General features: G+C 40.7%; 1 protein-coding gene across 1 annotated transcript in view; it reads left to right on the top strand.

Moving 5' to 3' along the window:
- Positions 1 to 18,257, top strand: part of TNRC6B (trinucleotide repeat containing adaptor 6B) — a 265,247-nt gene that overhangs the window by 69,382 nt on the left and 177,608 nt on the right. The window contains exon 2 of the mRNA XM_044678610.1: positions 1,051 to 1,122. The gene's annotated coding sequence lies outside the window, so the exon portion shown is untranslated. The remainder of the gene's footprint in view (positions 1 to 1,050; positions 1,123 to 18,257) is intronic.

Raw genomic sequence — 18,257 nt, 5'->3', positions numbered from 1 at the left:
ACCTCATGTATTTGTGACTGAGCCATTTGACCGGGACATAGAGGCTGCTTTATCATGCAATCTTTGGTTTTAGAATTGTTGTGAGTGGTGGCTCCTCAGTTCACTGTCTAGATGCCTCCTTATATATCACTCTATCTAGAACCCTCTCTTGGCCTGAATAGCACCTATTGGGGAGTAAGATTTTTGACTCTTGGAGGAGAAATAATGAAGGAATCACAGCCCAGCCTCTGACAGCTCTGGCTTTGTTTCCTCTCCTACATCTCTGTCTTCAGACTTTCTCTTCCCAGCTTCAGACCAGAAGTCCAAAGATGAGGGAAACAAGTTTTCAAAGATTATTAAATGTTTATGTGGCTTCAAATATGCCACAATAAAACATAAGACTAAGAGTTTCAAAATTAAAACATTTTCATGTCTTAAATGGCAATCTTCATTAGGTTCATGGAACATCTAGTATAGAATTAGTTAGAATTGGAAGGGGCTTTTAGATCAGCTTACCCATCATCTCATTAATTTTATGGAGATGAGGAATCTAGGTTAATATAAATATTTCACATTAGTTATTTCACTGGAAAATGCATTTCCTGGTAACTCAGACTAGAAAAGCCAACTCGTCCTGTTTTTGTCTTCATACACTTGTATATAATTATAATCCCCAGGGGTAACTGCTAACAATTTGAGAGGTACAGCCTGCTGCCCCTTGCCAGGCATATTGTACAATTGCATTCCTTCACATGGCTTGGAAAATCAGGCCATTGCGACCTCTAGTTCATCATGAAATAGCCGACTTCTCAAGTTCCTTCTAAGTCACTCTTATTGTGGGAAATAAGCACAAATAACCAATTTTTTGGCAACTAAAAGTCAAGAAATCTAATAGCTAATAGTAAAAGCACAAGATCTAAATTTGTGCTGTAGTGTTTTTCAAAAAATGTTACTGTTATCTTTTTATTGGACTTTTCATCTTCCTCAGACGCTATCATGTTCAATTCCTATAACTTTTGTATAAATGAGTGCTATAAAACCTCTGATGAGATTTTCATCTTCTCTTTTCAGGATCTTGTTTTTGCACTGAATGTAGCCTGGACTGATCTCACGGGCTTCGAGAGCCCTGGGATACTTTCAAAGGTAAACCTACTACATTTGTGGTCATTCTGTAATGAGAATGAATAGGGCAAAAACATCATATGAATAATCAGATTAAGGTGTTCTGATCCTTCCCTGGCTCCCCATTGCATATAGAAGGAAGTCCAAGTCCTTGAGAATGAGGGAGAAAAAGCATATGGAGAAATACCTAGAGGATGGGGTACAAAAGTTTATGTAAATTTTTTCCCTCAAAAGAATGAGAAAATTGAAGCCCTTGTGTAGGTAGGTTCACAGATTTTGGCTTGAAGAAACCTTAAAAGGTCATCTGGTTCAGCTTCTTCATTTTACAGGTGAGGAAATGAAGGCTCAGAGTGTCTAAGTGACTTGCCCAAGGGTTACACAGATATCAGACAATATTCTTTCTCCTGGAAAGTGCCAGTGGTGAAGGGGAGGTCAAGGTTGACAGAGCAGGGTCTTAGTGGAGGCATCAGAGGGAAGAAGAGCAAGGACATGTCATCTGCCTCTAACATAAGAAGAAAAAGTAGAGAATTGGAGATGAGACTAAACAAGTGAGGAGCAGAAGAATGCCACTAAGAAATGAATCATGACTAGAATTTCAACAAGGAAAGGGTATTCCCAGCAAAGTGAACAGAACAAGGATATGTAGGTGGGAGAACGAAGGCCGAGTTCAGGAAGCAAGATGTTGTCCAGTGTGTCTGGCATAGACTTCTGTGGAAAAGCAATTCCTGCATATGGGTATGAGGTAACATCCAACTTAACGGGGAAACAGTGTAGAAGGGGGAAGGTTAGAAAGGAGGGAATAATCACCAGAAAAACAGATTTCCTGATTCTGGCAGGGTATGGGGGCAATTAAAAAGAGGAAAAGAAAAAAAACTAGTTTCTAAGTAGGTGCCTTAGATGGCCCCTTAGATAACTGAGGGATGTCTAAACAAATTTCAACATGTGAATATGATAGGATATTATTCCCTGTGAGAAATGACTATAGAGAGATAATTTCAGAGAATTCTGAGTAGTTTGAACTGATACAGCAGAGTGAACAGAACACGTCATGAAACACCCTTTAAAAGACCTAATAACTGACCATTGCAAGTGGCATGACTAGCCACTTGTCCAAAGGAGAGCAAATGAAGGATGTCACCCATCCACTGATAGATGAGGGATGGAGCCAAAGAGCAGAAAGAGGATATGACCACACATAGATTTGTTTTGCTCATTGATGCTTTTTTTGTTCCAGGTTTTTTATTAAGGGAATGATAAGCTTACAGTGATTTCTTCCCAAAGAGTACTACCACTGTCTCGTTTTTAAATATTCACAAATGAAAAAGAATAGATGAAAGTTCAGAATGTGGTACAGACACACGAGACAATTTGGATGCTGCCTCTCTTTTATTATATACTTCCTTTAAAAGCAAGGGATTTGGGGCAGAGCTAAGTGGCTCAGTGGATAGAGAGCTATGCCTAGAGATGAGAAATCCTGGGTTCAAATGTGGTCTCAGTCACTTCCTAGCATTGTGACCATGGGCAAGTCATTTAACCCCCTTTGCTTAGTCCTGATCACCGTTCTGCCTTGTGTTGATTCTAAGACAGAAGATAAGGGTTAAAAAAAAAGCAAGTGTTGTGACCTGGAGGTTCATGGTTTCATAGAGAATGTTTTTGGAGTATAGGAAATGTTCCTTTTGCATGTTTAATTCGGAACATAAATAAGTGCAGACATCCCATCTGAAGTTTCCGCTTCTCACTGTCTTTTCTCCTTGTCCCCCATTCCCACCTCTTTGCTGATAAGACTTTCCCAAACACCAAAGCCAGTGACCTTCTTCTTTCCTAGTCCTCATCCTGCTGTTGCATATACGATCCTTTCTCTCCTTGGGTACTCTCTCCTCCCTTGTCTTCAGAGATAGCACACACTGGTTTCATTCTTCTTCTTCCTCTCTAATCCCTTCACTTGCTTCTCTTACCTGACCCCTTAAGATAGTTGATCCTTCAGTTTCTTTCCTCCATCCACTCAACTTCTTTCTTTACACGGGCCCTTGGCATTCTTATTTAACTTTCAGAACTTCATCTATTACCTCTAGAATGTAGCAGTGCCAACAACAAACATTTATTAAGCATCAACTGTATGCTCAGCTCTGTGCTAAGTGCTAGAGGAGAAAGTTTAAGCAAGACATAGCCTTTGCAATTATGGAGCTTACAGTTTAGTAACCAGATAGAGAGGAGAATATCCAATATGGAGGTCTGGTTCACAGTGGAAAATGTTGCAGAGGGATATCATGGAGGATAAAGACTAAAACCAAAGCCATTAGGCTTGGCCTAGAAGAGGTCATTGCTGATCCTGACAGGAAGTACATTTAGAGGGTCAAAGGGAAATTCAATTGCAAGGAGGGGCTGAAGTGGAGGCATCACACATGAAGTTTTTCAACAAGGTTAGCAGATAGTGAAAATGATAATGCTGATAGTGGTGAACTAGCATTTAAGTATCACTTTAAGGTTTGCGAAGTGCTTTACAATTATTTTATCCTCAAACAACCCTGGGAGGTATAATTATTATCTCATTTTACAGATGAGGTAACTGTCTTGGTTAAATGACTGGCACAGGGTCACATAACTAGTCAGTACCTAAGGCAGGTTTTGAAAACAGGCCTTCCTCACTTCAAATCAGCTTTCTGTCCACTTGCCACCTGTAGTTCAGCTGAGAAGAGAGATGGGCCCATAGTTGTCTCACTTAGTATATTTTTCGGGAGAAAATGGATTCAAGCCTGTTTATCAGGAGCTAGGGGTGAGGGAGAGATTGAGAGAGGATAATGTATGGGAGCACAGGCCTTGAAAATTTCTTCTGTGCAGCCTTAATCTTCTCTTCAGGCTGTTGACCAAAATGTCTGCCTTCCTGTAGATGTCACCCTGGTAATCTGGACTCAGCTAGTTTAAAACTAAGCTCATTATTTTTCTCTCAAAAGTTTCATCTTCCTTTTGACTATGGTTCCTCTCAATGGCACCATGATTTACTTGGAGATGTAGTGAGGATGTCTGGCTTTCTCTTCCAGTTGGCTACATTTGCTCCTTAGGATTCCAGGATCTCCTGAGAGTTTGGGGAGTGTCTCTTCTCAGGTGCTATCAGCTCCAGCCCCTACTGGATGTTTGGACATATGGGGCCAGTTACAAAGCTCTCCAGTTCCAGTTAAACACTTAGCATTGCTTACCTTTGTCAAAGGGCTATTTGCTTCAAAGAACTCATGGGAATAGACATACAAACATTTCCCCTCTCCTGCCTACCTCAGTCTTTGGGAAGAAAGGCTCAATCTCTTTCTGGTCCCATATAGCATTGGTCCCTATTTTGAGATTTAATACACTAGTTGTCAAAAACAAATGTATTTCCAGTGCTGGGATGTAGGATGTAAAGCTGGTGACCATTGGCCCCAGTCTGTGAAACCTAGGAATCAGTATCCTGGTTATTAGGTAGAGAATGTGACTTGAGAATAATTCTGAATATGAAATTATTTTATTACTTCAGTTGTTTTCAAATGGAGAAAATCCTTTTGAAAACCTTTTCTTCTAAAATTTATGGAAAACCCAGGACAGATAGCACATGATACCACTTTTAGTTAGTCATCAACATGTATTGGCTTCTGTACTGTGTACTGAGCATTTTATAAGTTCAGAACTGCCCATGTGATCAGTATTTGCCACATGTTCTGACCTAGTGACTGACTTATGGTGAAATGATACAGTGGAGTTAGAATCAGGAAGTAGACATGGTCCTAATCCTAGCACTTTGGGGCTCCTTCTCCCAAGCACCATATGGTGAACAGACTTCACTTGGCCTCTTCCTGATTTGGCTAGGAACACCCATTTTCCCCTTCTCCTTCCTTAGGTTAAGTTACTGCCTTGACCTGATACTTCCCAGATACTCAGATCCCATATACATGCTTCCATCACTACCCTTTTTGCTCCCGCCAGGGAAATATTATGATCCAATTTGCCCAAATCCAAATTAGATACCATTTACCAGGGGGAATTGGTGAAAATGAGCTTCAGGAGACTTGATGTTGTTGAGAAATGTAGAGCATACTCACATGGAAAGTAGAGGCTTGGGCAAAGCATTGACCACAGTGAGTGCCAAGAAATAAGGTGCAAATAGGAATAAATGTGGATGGGAAAAGGAGCCCAGTCATGTGAGGTTAAGTGGGAATTGCTTCCCATCAGACACAAGTTATCATCTGGGTTTTTAAAGGAAAACAAGGACATGGATTGTTGAGGAACATTTCAGATGGGGTTAGGAAGGTGGTTGAATGTGTAGGGTACAAAGAATGTGTAAAGTCATCATGTGTCAGAGATAAAGTTATATGTGGGTGATGGTGGGCAAGATATGCTTGGTTTCAGTGGAGCACACTGGAGACCAACAAGAAATAAAGTCAGTGTAAAGCCTGTGAAAGGAAGTGAATGATAGCCTTAGAGCTGTGATGGTGAACTTGTGGCATGTGTGCCAAAGGTGGCATGCACAGGCCCCTGGATTGGATGGCTGGGAGGCTAGCCATGCTCCCAAATGCATGGGGTGAGGCATTCTAGCCTCTCTCTACTGTTGCAAGGGCTGAGCACAGCATGCCCATGACCCTACTCCCCCAACAGTCCTGCTTTGTAAGCAAAGAACTGATTGGATCCAGGCCCTCCTGAATGCACTGACCCTAATTAAAATAACCCCCTGAGCAAATCTAAGGCTGAGCCCCATTCACCAAGCCCAAATGGGAGGAATCAAACCTGCTAAAACTTTGATGGGAGGGTTCCCATCAAACCTATCCTATCCACCCCCACCACTGTAAAACTGGAAGGGCAGAGTACATGGACTCATGTCTCTTGCATTAAACCCTTTATTCCCCCCCCCCCAGAAACAGGTTGCAGAAGAGGAGGTGGGGACACCTATTCCTGTGAGCTGGTGGAAGACCTCAAAATATCTCTTTTGAAGCAGAAAAAAAAACAGCTGCAGGATACTTTGGAATAAGTAGTCCCCTCCTCCTCTCTCTTTGTTATCTTAATCCCTCCTGTTGATACCTGTTGCTTTAACCTGACCCCATGACTATTCCTCTCCTCACATTCTGGGTCTTTTCCTGGGTTTTGAACTATGTATACTCAGCTAACTGGGCAGATAATTCCCTAATTCAATTGGGGGAAGCAGTAGCTAAAGAGGGTCCCCTCAGACAGTTGGGTATGTAGGAAACACCCACAAATTGAAGACAATCCCCGGCCCCTAGCCTGTGGTCTTGGTGCCTCAAAGGCCTACCAAATGCCTGAGGCTTCCAGGAAATGCATATCCACTCCCATTGTAGCTACTTTTACTGAATTATCCACAGATCCAGCACTTGGGAATGATGCTCATTCTGGATGGATGGGTTAATCAAGATCTCTTCTGGTATAAGTGCTTTGCTAAGGGTTGGGTCATTGTCCCTTTTCCTTTTAATATGATTCATGTACTGTGTAGAATTGCACTGGGAACCCTGTCACGTCCAAGAAGGGAGTGACATGTATTCCTCTAATTGTAGTCTAACTAACTAGTATTCTAACTAGTATTCTAATGGAACATCAGTGGCCACATCCCTGCATGCAGTCGGGTCGGGGCATGGCACAAAGTCTGGGGAGGGTAGAAAGGAGGGCATGGCATGAGGTCTCTAAAAAGTTCCAAAAGGTTCCCCATCATTACCTTAGAGGATACTGGTCCGCCTAGGACAGTGATGGCAAACCTTTTAGAGACCGAGTGCTTGAATTGCAACCCTCACACCACATTTGAGGCCCACACCTTACCCCAGAAAGGGAGGGAGGAAGTGCTCCCATTGGACTGCTGGGTAGAGGATCAGGGCATGTGAAAAAGATCTTCAGGCATGTGTGGAGAGGGGGAGGGGAGCAGCCTTGTCTAGCAGATGTGCCATAAGTTTACCAACACAGGTCTAGGAGATTGAGTTCAATTTTTTACATGTCAAATTTCAGGTGTAATTGGAGCATTCAAAGTGAGATGGCCTGTAGGTAGCCAGAGATTTGGAGCTGAATCATGTGGGAAATTCTAAGCAGGAAATCTCCATTTGGGAGTTCATTTAGACAACAAATATTTGTTGAATGTCTCCTTCCACGAGGCATATATATAAAGATCCAGGCCCTGCCTTTAAAGAGCTTCCAGTCTAGTTCAAGACATGCACACATAGAGAGAACAGGAGTTAAAATAGGCTACTGAAGATAGCTACAATAGAAGCTTAAAGAGAGGAGGCATTGGTGGTTCAGAGGAGTTGGAGAAGGTAGGTCTCCAGCTGGATCACAGAAGATGGGTAGGGTTTGGATCAACAGAAAGGAGTAAGGAGGGAAGGCATGGCTGTTGAGGGATAGGCATGAGTAACAGAGCAGTGGCAGCTGGTTGGGTGTATCTGTCACTGAGGATGACTGTTCTTGCCTCCAGGATTTAGGAAGATCCCCCCTCCTACCAAAGCTTAACTAGTCTGCTGCTGGTGTGTCCAGAGCTTCAGCTCTAGTTCCCACCACTGTAGGGGAAAAGCAAAGTGTTGGAAGGAAAGGAAAGATTCCTTCAGTTTTTCCTTCTTGTCCTGGGGGCTGGGTACAGAATTGAAAGTGAAGTGAAAAAAAGTCCAGGGAATCATACTTTCTCCCAAGGCCACTTGTAATCTGACCTACATCTTGAAAACCATCCATTGTGTCTTCTGCTTCTTAGGCTTATATCATTCCCAGATATAACAGAGCCCATGGTAGTCATGGTGTAAGAAGTGATGTGAGGGCTTCCTACCATTTTTCTTTCTTTGAGGGCAGACACTGGTTCATTTTTTGTCCTTTTAAGTCCCATACCTAGCAGAGTATCTCCCTAGAACATAGTAGACTCTTAGTATATACTCATTCATTGATTGATTGATACATGGCATCTATGGGGACAGAAAATTTGCCTGTATGTAGGTGGTAGCACTGACAGAAACCATATGAACAAATGAAGACCTTAAAACAAAGATAGATTACCCCATGTCAGCATTCTCTAATCTTTATAATGTATGGATGGAGTGCACTAGGGGTTAAAAATTTTGGATTATATATATTTGTGTTGTATATTTGTATAACTATTCATCAGGTATTACATTTTTGATAAAAAATGTTTTTGGAGATTTTCAAGTCTTTGTCAAACTTTAATAAAATTGAATGAACATATATATAAGCACATTATAATGAACTTGATTCATTTATCCTTTTTTAGTGGAAAAATGACAAATTCTATAGTATCTTGAACAACAAACTGATTCTAGTTAATCAGAGCACAGTTTATCTATCATTTGAATTTTTTTAAATGTAGGGATAGTGACTACATCACATTTTAACATCACATAATGAGACACTGAAAATGTCAAACATAAAAAACCTCAGTTTAAGGGACCTAAGCCAAATAAAACCGAAAAATCTGGCTTTGTTCAGTGCTCCTATTCCCCCTACCTCACAAAATAAACTGCCAACTAATTAAAGGCCAACCCTTGAGTTATTCATGGTCCCAAGCACATGTGATTTCAGCAAACCCTTTGAAAACAGCATATTCTCTTTTTGTGTGGTGATTTCATTGTATTTTTTTCCCTTTCTCCTTTCTGTTTCTTTTAGGCCGTATTTGTGTGTTTCTGCAGAGTTTTGCACAGATTCTGTTCCCATGCAAACCGATGAGGGAGAAATATTGGAAGAAAGCTGCTCTGAGGTCAGTGGAGCACTAACAGGGTCAGTGGGTAAAGAAGGCTCCAGACACTGAGTAGGATTCTCAGAAGGGGAAGATGTGAGCAACAGCATTCTTGTTGAGTGAGCGAGAACACGCAAACACCTGTTAAATATATGCTTAGTTATCTTAAGAGTTATATTCTCTTGTCACTTCAGTTGTAGCTTACTGGAAGAGAAGGCAAATGTATATTTTAAACAATAGTTTACTTGAATACTTATTTAAGATGGATTTCAAGTAAATTTTCACTGAAGAGTGATTCATTTTTCAAAATTAACTGAGGCAAATACTTAAGAAGTTATTGTGAGAAGGAGGCAGTTAGGTGGCTCAGTGGATTGAGAGCCAGGCCTAGAGATATGAGGCCATGGGTTCAAATCTGAGCTCAGATACTTCCTACCCTGGGCAAGTCACTTAACTTCCATTGCCTAACCCTTACCTCTCTTCTGCTTTGGAACCAATACACAACATTGATTCTAAAACAGAAGGTAAAGGCTTAAAAAAAAAATAAAAGTTATTGTAAGGTGAACCATCTCATTCATGCTAATCACCATGGAGCCTACCATGTGCCCAAGGCAAGACCCTGTCCCCTGCTTGGATGATTTCCATTTCTTCCTTTGTAAAATGTGGGACCAGTTGGACATGATATCCTCAGAGGTGCCTTGTACCTTGGTCTAGGATCCTTAGCTCCAAGGGAGACTATCTCATCATGCTGTATTAGGGAATATCTATCATCAGAAACATTTAAGTGCCTGGGTTGGGTTTTTTTTGGTCAAGATATTTGCCAATATCTAGATTTTTAAAACATTCTAGTTGACTGGAGCAGTTTGGGGCTCCCTTCCCACAAGCACACATCTCTTAGGTTTCTCCAGTTCTTTCAGTAGACCTTCCATCTGCTCCTGAAGTCGTGCTCTTTTCTGGACTCCTCTTGCAGAGATTATGAACTCATTCCCCTCCTTTGAGCTCATACAATTTCTTCGAATTTAAGATGCTCTGATGTTTTTCATGTCTTCATTTTCTCCACTCAGGACAGCTGACCAGGATCACCCCATGGTAACTCAATGACACCTACAGTTACTCTCAAGGGTTTTTTCAGTGCTGGACCAGAGGCACTAGGGATCTGGGAGGTCCGTTTGCAGCTGAATGGAAGATCTGAGTCTTTCTCTTCTCTTCAAGGGGAGTCCTAGAGAGAGTGAAACAGGACTGGGCAGAAATGACCACTGGGAAAGAGAATTGACTGTGGTTTTAGAGGACCTGAGTTCAAATCTTGCCTTTGGCTTTCTGCCAGGGACACCATGCAATCACTAAACTTCTTTGGACCTCAGTTTTCTCATCTTTTAAATGAAAGCTTTGGAATAGATGGCCTCAGAAGTCTACTCACACAATGACCACATTGGCTTAACCCTTTATCTCCTTCTCCACTAGAATGCTGATAGAATGTCCTATTTGATCTTTCTGCTTCTAGGCTCCCTTTTTTAAAACCAACCTCATTCCACCCCTACTCCCTGCTGTCCAGATTTATGGGAAAAAGTCCATTTAAATTGCACACACAACTAAAAATCACTTATAACCCTAATCTATCAATTAATAATTAGAAAGAATGCAAAAGTAGCAAAGAGGCTATAGTAACATACTCACAAAAGATATTTGCTGTGAAGAATGTCTGAGTTTAATGTTAGGAAAACTATGAAGAAGACTTTCAGAGGTAGAGGGACTTTAGAGACCATCATCTAGCCTGGCCCATACCTGACTGAAAATCCTTTCCTATATCTCCTGGAAGTAACTATATAGCCTTTGCTTGAGGCCTAAATTTGCTCCTTTACAGTTTCCTGTTTCTTATTCTGCCCTCAGTGGTCATTCTGCAGAAGGGTAAGCTTAAAGTATATGGAAGTTCTTTGTGGTGATCCCCCTCCCAAATCCTTTCTTCTCATGTCTAAGCATTCCCAGTGGCTTCAGCCCACCTTCATAGAGCCTGAACTCAAGACCTTTGCCATTTTGGCTGGTCTTCTCTGGATTCTCCAGCTTTTCATTGCTCTCTTGATGGTGTGGAGCACAGATGTGAACGCTGCCAGATGCAAGTCATTGGCCACATATGTTCTCATTGGCTCTGTCGGTCCCTTCCTGGTGGGTACTGCCTCCCATAGTGCTATTTTCCATCTAACTGAGCTTTTGTGTTTGCTATATCACAAAAGTACAACATATTAATCATAAAAGCAATCAGAATCACCTGATTATCTTAATAAATATTGAAAAATCTTTTGACAAAATGCAGTCATTTAAAAAGAATAGAGCTAAATGGATCTTTACTCAAAATAAGATAAATAGCATTGATTTAAAACTAAGGGTGAGGATTCTTGGTAATGGAGAAACACTAGATGTCTTTTTAGTAGGATCTGGGCTAAAGCAAGGGTGTCCATTGCCATGGGATAACAAAGGGGAAGGACAGGAAGGATATAGGAATTGAGAGAAGGCATATATGTAGTTGAGCTGGTTAATCTTAGACTCGAAACTTTATGAAGGGAGGAAAATGAGGCAGAAGACTGATAATGGATGGAGAAAATCAGGAGAGACTGAGAAACTGGATGGAGAGAAAATTAGGGGGATGGGTGGAAGGCTTGGAGATAGGATCAGTGTTAAAGGTTAAGAGCCCAATAAGCTGGTATTTAAAGAGGGCTTCATCTTGTCACATTCTCCCAGCACCCCCCAAAGGGGAGGTGTTCCAGTTTACAGTGGAGCAATAGTAGTTTAAACCAGTTATATGACGTCTCCCCAGAGGAGTTAATACTATACCCCAGGTGGGGATCTCCTTCTACCACTCCCATAATGCTGCACCACAGGGTGCAAAAGCTTTACCTACAAATTGTCATTTTGATTTATTGATGTTTTAAACAAAAATTAATTTATAAAAATTAATTCAAAATTTCTAAGTGATTAAAATCACTGAAGTACTGTTTGTCTTACATTTCTGTGGAGAAGATGTTTGGCAGAAGAGTGGCTAGGCCTGCGTTACTGGTGCAGTCTAGCCAGACCAGCGCCAGAAGGGGACCAGCAGCTTGGAGAAGCCTCCGGAGTTTGGCCTCCTTTAAAGGATGTAGGGGACTGTTGAAGGTATTTGAACAGAAGAGTGACATATTATAACTGTGTTTAGTATGACTAGTTGCAGTGGGGGGTAAAAGGTAAAACCTGCCTTTACCAAAGATAAACTGAGGCCTTCAAGTGAGAGCAGTTCAGAATGAGTAAAAGCAGATAAAAGCCTTCATCAAGAACTTGATAAGTCACAGGTCAGCCAAAGTCCTCAAACCTTTTCGCCTTTTCTTTCCCAAAGGACTACACCCAAAGGAGAGCCAGAGGAAAGTCTCATCTGCCTCTGGTCTGCCCCACATGTCCTTGCTTCAAAGAGTCCTGACTGGAGGCAGCTGGGCTGAGAGATGGAAGGTCCTGGGTTCAAATATGACCTCATTCACTTCCTGGCTGTGTGACCCTGGGCAAGTCACTTAACCCCCATTGCCTAGTCCTTACTGCTTTTCTTCCTTGGAACCAACATCAATACTAATTCTAAGACAGAAGTTAAGGATTTAAGAAAGAAAGAATGAGATGTGGCTAGTGGTGTGGGAGGCTAGGCAAGAGCCAACTCATACCTCTCCACTTCTGCCTGGGTCACAAAAATCAATATTATTCCACAGGGGCCTGCTCCTCCCCCTTCTTGCAGCAAAGCTGAAGGAGCCCAATTAAACTTCATAAAGTTTATGTGAGGACTTACCTCTATTGCCAGCTCATCTGGCTGGCTGGGACTCCTGTTTCTTTTGGCCAAAGCACATCCTCCTGCCACATAAATGTATTGTTAATGAAGATCCTTATACCCTGAGTGGTCCCTTTTTTAAAGAAACTTGTATCAGATGTGGCATCACTAATAGGGAGAGGTATAAGAGATTCGTGGTGAAACTGATAGAATACCATAACTGGATTGACACTGAGAGGTTGAGAGAGCAGAGAGCTAGAGGTTTTACCAAGGTTTCAATTGGGAATCTAGGTAAATGCTATCACTAGTGACTGACAGAAAAAATAGAGGAGCCAGAAGGAGCTGATGAGGCTACTCTGTTTAAGGGGTATGGAACATAGGCCTGAGGCCACAGAGAGAGGCCAGACATAATAGAGTACCAGCTTTGAAAATCATCTCTCTACAATTCCCAAGGGGAAAGGGCAGAGACAAAAGAGGAGAAACAACATTGGGACCTTGGAGAACACCTCCCTCCAGGTTCTAAACAGCAAAGATGAGTGAAACATAAAAGAGAGCAAGTCCAGAGTGAGCCTGAGAATCAAGGGAAGAAGAAGTCAGACCACAAAGTCCTTGGGGTCAGCAGAGACTGAGTCTAGAGAAAACTGGCCCTTCCGTTATTTGATAGAAAAAGGAGGAGAGAGTCAGGCTGGCCTGACTTGTTCTTAGTGACTTGTGCTGATTCTTGAGGATTCCTTAGTCCTTTCTAAGTGCATGGAAACCATTCGATAGACAGTCTTTAAAATTCTCTTGGGAATGATCTCGTCTAAAGTTTGGACCACCTCTATTCTTTTTTTTATTTTAATATTTTATTTTTCCCCAATTACATGTAAAAACAACTTTTAATATTCACTTTTTAAAGTTTTGTGTTCCATATTCTTTTTCTCCTTCCCACTCTTCCTCCCTTCTTCTCTTCTACCCATCCCTTCTCCCTGAGACAGTGGGCAATCTGACATAGATTTTACATGTCCAATCATATAAAACATTCTTCCATATTAGTCATTTTGAGAAGGAGATCTCAAACAAAAAAAGAAAAAAGTAGAAAGTGAAATAAATATAGTATGTTTCAGTCTGTTTTAAAACTCAGTTCTTTCTTGGAAGGCAAATGGTATTTTTCATCATGAGTCTCAGATTGTTCTGGATCACTGCATTGCTGAGAATAACTAGATCCTCATCAAAAAAATATTGCTATCACTATGTAGTGTTCTGGTTCTACTCACTTTACATTTTGCATCAGTTCATGTAGGTCTTTTCAGATTTTTCCAAAATCATTCTACTTGTCATTTCTTATAGCTCATGAGTGTTCCATCACACACATGTTTAGCTATTTCCCCAATTGATGGACATCCCCTCGATTTCCAGTTCTTTGTCACCACAAAAAGAGTGAGCCACCTCTATGCTTTATATGGTTTTTCTTTTTTTATGAATTTTTTGTTTATTTGTTGACATCATTTCCCAATAATATCCCATTCTTAATGCCTTGGAACCCCAACTTGTGCTAAATAGAAATGGACAGAATAGACTGGCTTTGCTTTCCATGATTTGCTTTGGGAACAGAAATCAGCCGAATGAATGAATATACCTGCTCTTGCTACTGGAAAGAACATGGCTAGGCTTAGAAACTTTGGCAAGTGCTAATCTTTTCCAGCGAAATGTAAGCATCTTAAGGACCTGGGAGGAACACCATACACTGTCTTTGTATTCACAGCACACTCCTTGATATCAAGTGCTCAAGAACTTTTTCATCAGCTAGTCCTTCTAACTATATCTGTAGCATTCACAAATGCCACCACCTTCCCATTAAGCTGAGAAAGCTGGGTTTTATCTTCACTAGTGAGTTCTATAGAGTCAGGTTGGGCCATCACATTAAATTGAATGTGTCTTGGCTGTTGTTTTGCTTTAGGTTCTTATGGTATGAGGGACATCCCCCCCCCCAACCCCTCCTCCCCCACCTTCTTTTCTTTACTAAGCACTCCAACAATTTTTTTCTGTTTCCCATGGGTCTTAACTGCTGTACTTCTTTCATTCTGCTTAATTCCTCTGAGATGAGTGGCATCCATTTGGCAGTGGAATCTCCCAATTCAGGAAGGTTGGCCAGGCATCCTCTGGCTCCTTCCTTCTCTAGGGCTTCAATTTCCCCTTCGAAGTTTTTATTCCATTCATTTCAGTTTACAGATTATTGTCTTCCCCTCTACAACTTCCATTGATTTCCCCCAAGCAATAATTCATCATTATTCTTGTTTCCAGCATAGTTGTTCTCACTCTTTAGTGCTTTTTACAAGCCTTAGCTCATTCTGCTATTTAGCTTTCCTGATGAGGTTCTAAGTACATTTCCTTCTTCGATATTTATCCTTGTTTCTTTTCCATATTTTATTTATAATATGAGCTCATTGTTATTAGCATAGCTCTTTGTGTTTAGATTTCTCCCCCTTTTCTTGCTTATTTAGGAGCATTTGCAATTTTTTTGTCTTCAATTTTTTTTCATTAATATCTTTTACTTTCACTTAACCTACACTTCCAGTTGGTTGGTGATTTTCCGTCATACTCAAAGAGGACCACATTTCCCAGTCTTCCTTTTTTCTCTTCTAAAAGAGGCATATCATATAACCAAAATTTTAAGAGAAAAAAAAACAGTTTAGCAAAACTAAACCATATACCATGTTAAATATTATATGTAATGTGCCCACACATTCCCCCTCACCCCCATCATCCCTTCCTCTGCAAAGGTGGAGGGTGAGGTGGGTACATTCTACCATTGCCTCTTTGGAGCTAAGCTCATTCTGTTCCATAGCAATCAGTTTCAGTAGTTTTGTTTTTATTCTTTCCATTTACATTGATATTATCCTTATTTATTCTCTTCCTGGTTGTACTTACTTTATATCACATAAGACTTCCTAGGTTTCTTTGGAGTTATATATCAATTTCCCCTTCTAATTAGATATTTATGGGCATCTCAAACTCAACATGTCCAAAATAGAACATGGAATCTTCCCCTAAAAATCTTTACCTCTTCTGTGTCTTTACTGTCAAAAACATCATTATCCTTCCACTCACCAAGGCCCACAACTGAGCTGCTCCCCAGTTGAACTCCCCTAACTAATCTGTTGTCAAATTTTGTTGTTTTACCTTCATTACATTTTTTTTTTTATCCATCCCCTTCTCACCACTCACATAGCCAACATCTTCATCACTTCTCAACTGGACTAATACAAATTTTCTTTTTAATTATGTTATTTTTTTCTATTCAGCAAAAACATCTTTACCTCCCATACCAACCTTCCCCCAAATTGAGAATGAAAGAAAAATAAGACCTCTCCTAAAATATGTATAATCAAGCAAGAATTTATGCATTGAACAGGGCAAAAAAAATTGTATCTTCTGCATTGAGTCCTTAACTTCCCTTCCTTCCCTCTTTCCTTCCTTCTCTCCTTCCTCCCTTTCTTCTTCTCTGTTTTGTCATTCTCTTCCCTTTCCCTTCTCCCTCTTCCTTTCCTTCCTTCCAAAATTAAATTTTATCTCCAATTCCTAATTCTTTTCCTACTCCTTTCCCTTCCCCCACTCATTAAGAAAGCAGGAAAACAAAACCCATTACAAATGTGTAGTAATACAAAATTTTCACATTAGCCATACCTAAAAAAAGAGAAAGAGAAGAAAATATGCCTCATTCTGCACTTTGACTCCATCAGCTTAACATTAAAGAGGGCAGCATGTTTCATTGAAACTCCTGGAATCATGGTTGGTCGTTACACTAATCAGAATCTTTAATTTTTTTCAGAGATTTTTATCTTTATGATATTATTATAGAAATTGTTCTCCTGGTTCTGCTTACTTCATTTTGCATCAGTTCCTATAAATCTGTCCAGGTTTCTCTGAAATTATCTGCTTCATCATTTCTTCTAATACAATAGTATTCGATCATATTTATATACCATAATTAACTTGTACTTGTTCAGCCATTTCCCATTTGATGAGCAACTTCTCAGATTCCCATTTTTTGTCACCTCAAAAAGAGATCTTAAGTATTTTTTTTTGTATACCCTTAGTTAGATTTTTTTTTTTTGCTTAAGATTAATCCCTTTCTTTTTTTAAACTTTTACTTTCTGTCCTAGTAACAATTCTAAGACAGAAAGTCAAGGGCTAAGCAAATGGGATTAAATGACTTGCCCTGAGTCACACAGCTAGGAAGTGTCTTTTGATACATTTGAATTCGGGTCCTCCCAATTCCAGGCCAGGTGCTCTATTTACTGAGACTCCTAGATGCTCCTGACTAATTTCCTTTCTTAATCTGCTCTCTCACTAATTCCCCCTCCCTTCTCTCCCTTTCCTCCTATTTCTCTATTGAGTAAAATATATTTCTATACCCAACTTTGTATTTGTGTGTGTATGTATTCTTTCCTTCTTTAACCATTCAGATGAGAGTGAGGTTAGAGTGTCAGCTGCTTTCCCCTATTCTTTCCTCCTCGTTCATACTGATGTCTCCTGGTACATTCTGATTGTGGGAGATAATTTTCCCCAAACTTCTTTTCTCTTTTCTACCTTATGTATTTGTCTTCCTGTCTCTTTAGATTCTTAAAATCATCTAGACATTACAGCACCACTCCAGCCTTGTTTAATTTCATTCCCTCTTCATGGTGCCCTGGTGTGGGTTTGGGATCTGGAGCGCTCTGCTCAGCCCCATTCCTAGACAGCCTCCACCTCTAGTGTCCACAGATTTCTCTGTCTTCCTTTGCCAAGGTGGGTTAGACAAATGATTCATTGTGACTTTTTCTTGAATCTCCCCATCAGTCCAGTATATTTTCTGGATCTATCTGAAAGAGTTTTGTAGGGACCAAGTCCTGACCCCATTTGAGGTTTTCTCAGCAGAGGTACTGGAATGGTTTGCCATTTCCTTCTCCAGCCTATTTGACAAATGAGGAAACTGAGGCCAACAGGGTGAAGTGACTTGCCCAGGGTCACAGAGCTATGAATTGTCTGTATTTGAACTCTGATCTTCCTGACTCCAGGCTTGGTGCTCTGTCTACTTTGCCACCTACGTCCACCTGCTAAAGTGTAGGCTCTTCATAAACTCCAGTGACTCCCTGTTAACTTCAGAATGAAATATAAACTCCTCTGTTTGGTATTTAAAGTCCCACCCAGCCTGACTCCTCTCAACCTTTGCAGTCTTCTTACAATGACTCTCCTCTCCTTTTGTTCTTCCAAATGCTCCATCTCCCTGACTTGCATGGCTATCCTTAATGGTTAAAGTGCTCTCCCTCCTCACCTCTAACTCTGATATTCTCTGGATTTCTTCCACACTCCAATTCCTCTGTATTCAGGGCCATACTTTCTCTCTTCCCTTTTCTCTCCCTCTGAGATCACCTCCAATTTAGGTGTTTGGAATATAATGTGAGTTCCTCTAGGTCTGGAACCTTACTTTTGCCTTTTTCTGTATCCCAATGCTGAGTGCATAATAAATGCTTATTGAATTGTAAAGACAAGCAGTTTTAACTTAAGAACTCTGATCAGCTCAGGAATGGGGAAGCAGACCTTTTCCTTCCTGAAGGGAGAATGATCAAGGACTCAAAATGTACAATGAAACCTACACATTTTTTGGACATAGCCAAAGGGGGAATTTGATTTGCTTGACTGCATATTTATCATAAGGGTTTGCTTAAGTTG

The sequence above is a fragment of the Gracilinanus agilis genome, chromosome 5 (assembly GCF_016433145.1).
Source record: "Gracilinanus agilis isolate LMUSP501 chromosome 5, AgileGrace, whole genome shotgun sequence".
Classification (NCBI taxonomy): domain Eukaryota; kingdom Metazoa; phylum Chordata; class Mammalia; order Didelphimorphia; family Didelphidae; genus Gracilinanus; species Gracilinanus agilis.
The sequence above is the reverse complement of the archived record's forward strand: the minus strand, read 5'-3'. Positions and strand labels throughout refer to the sequence as shown.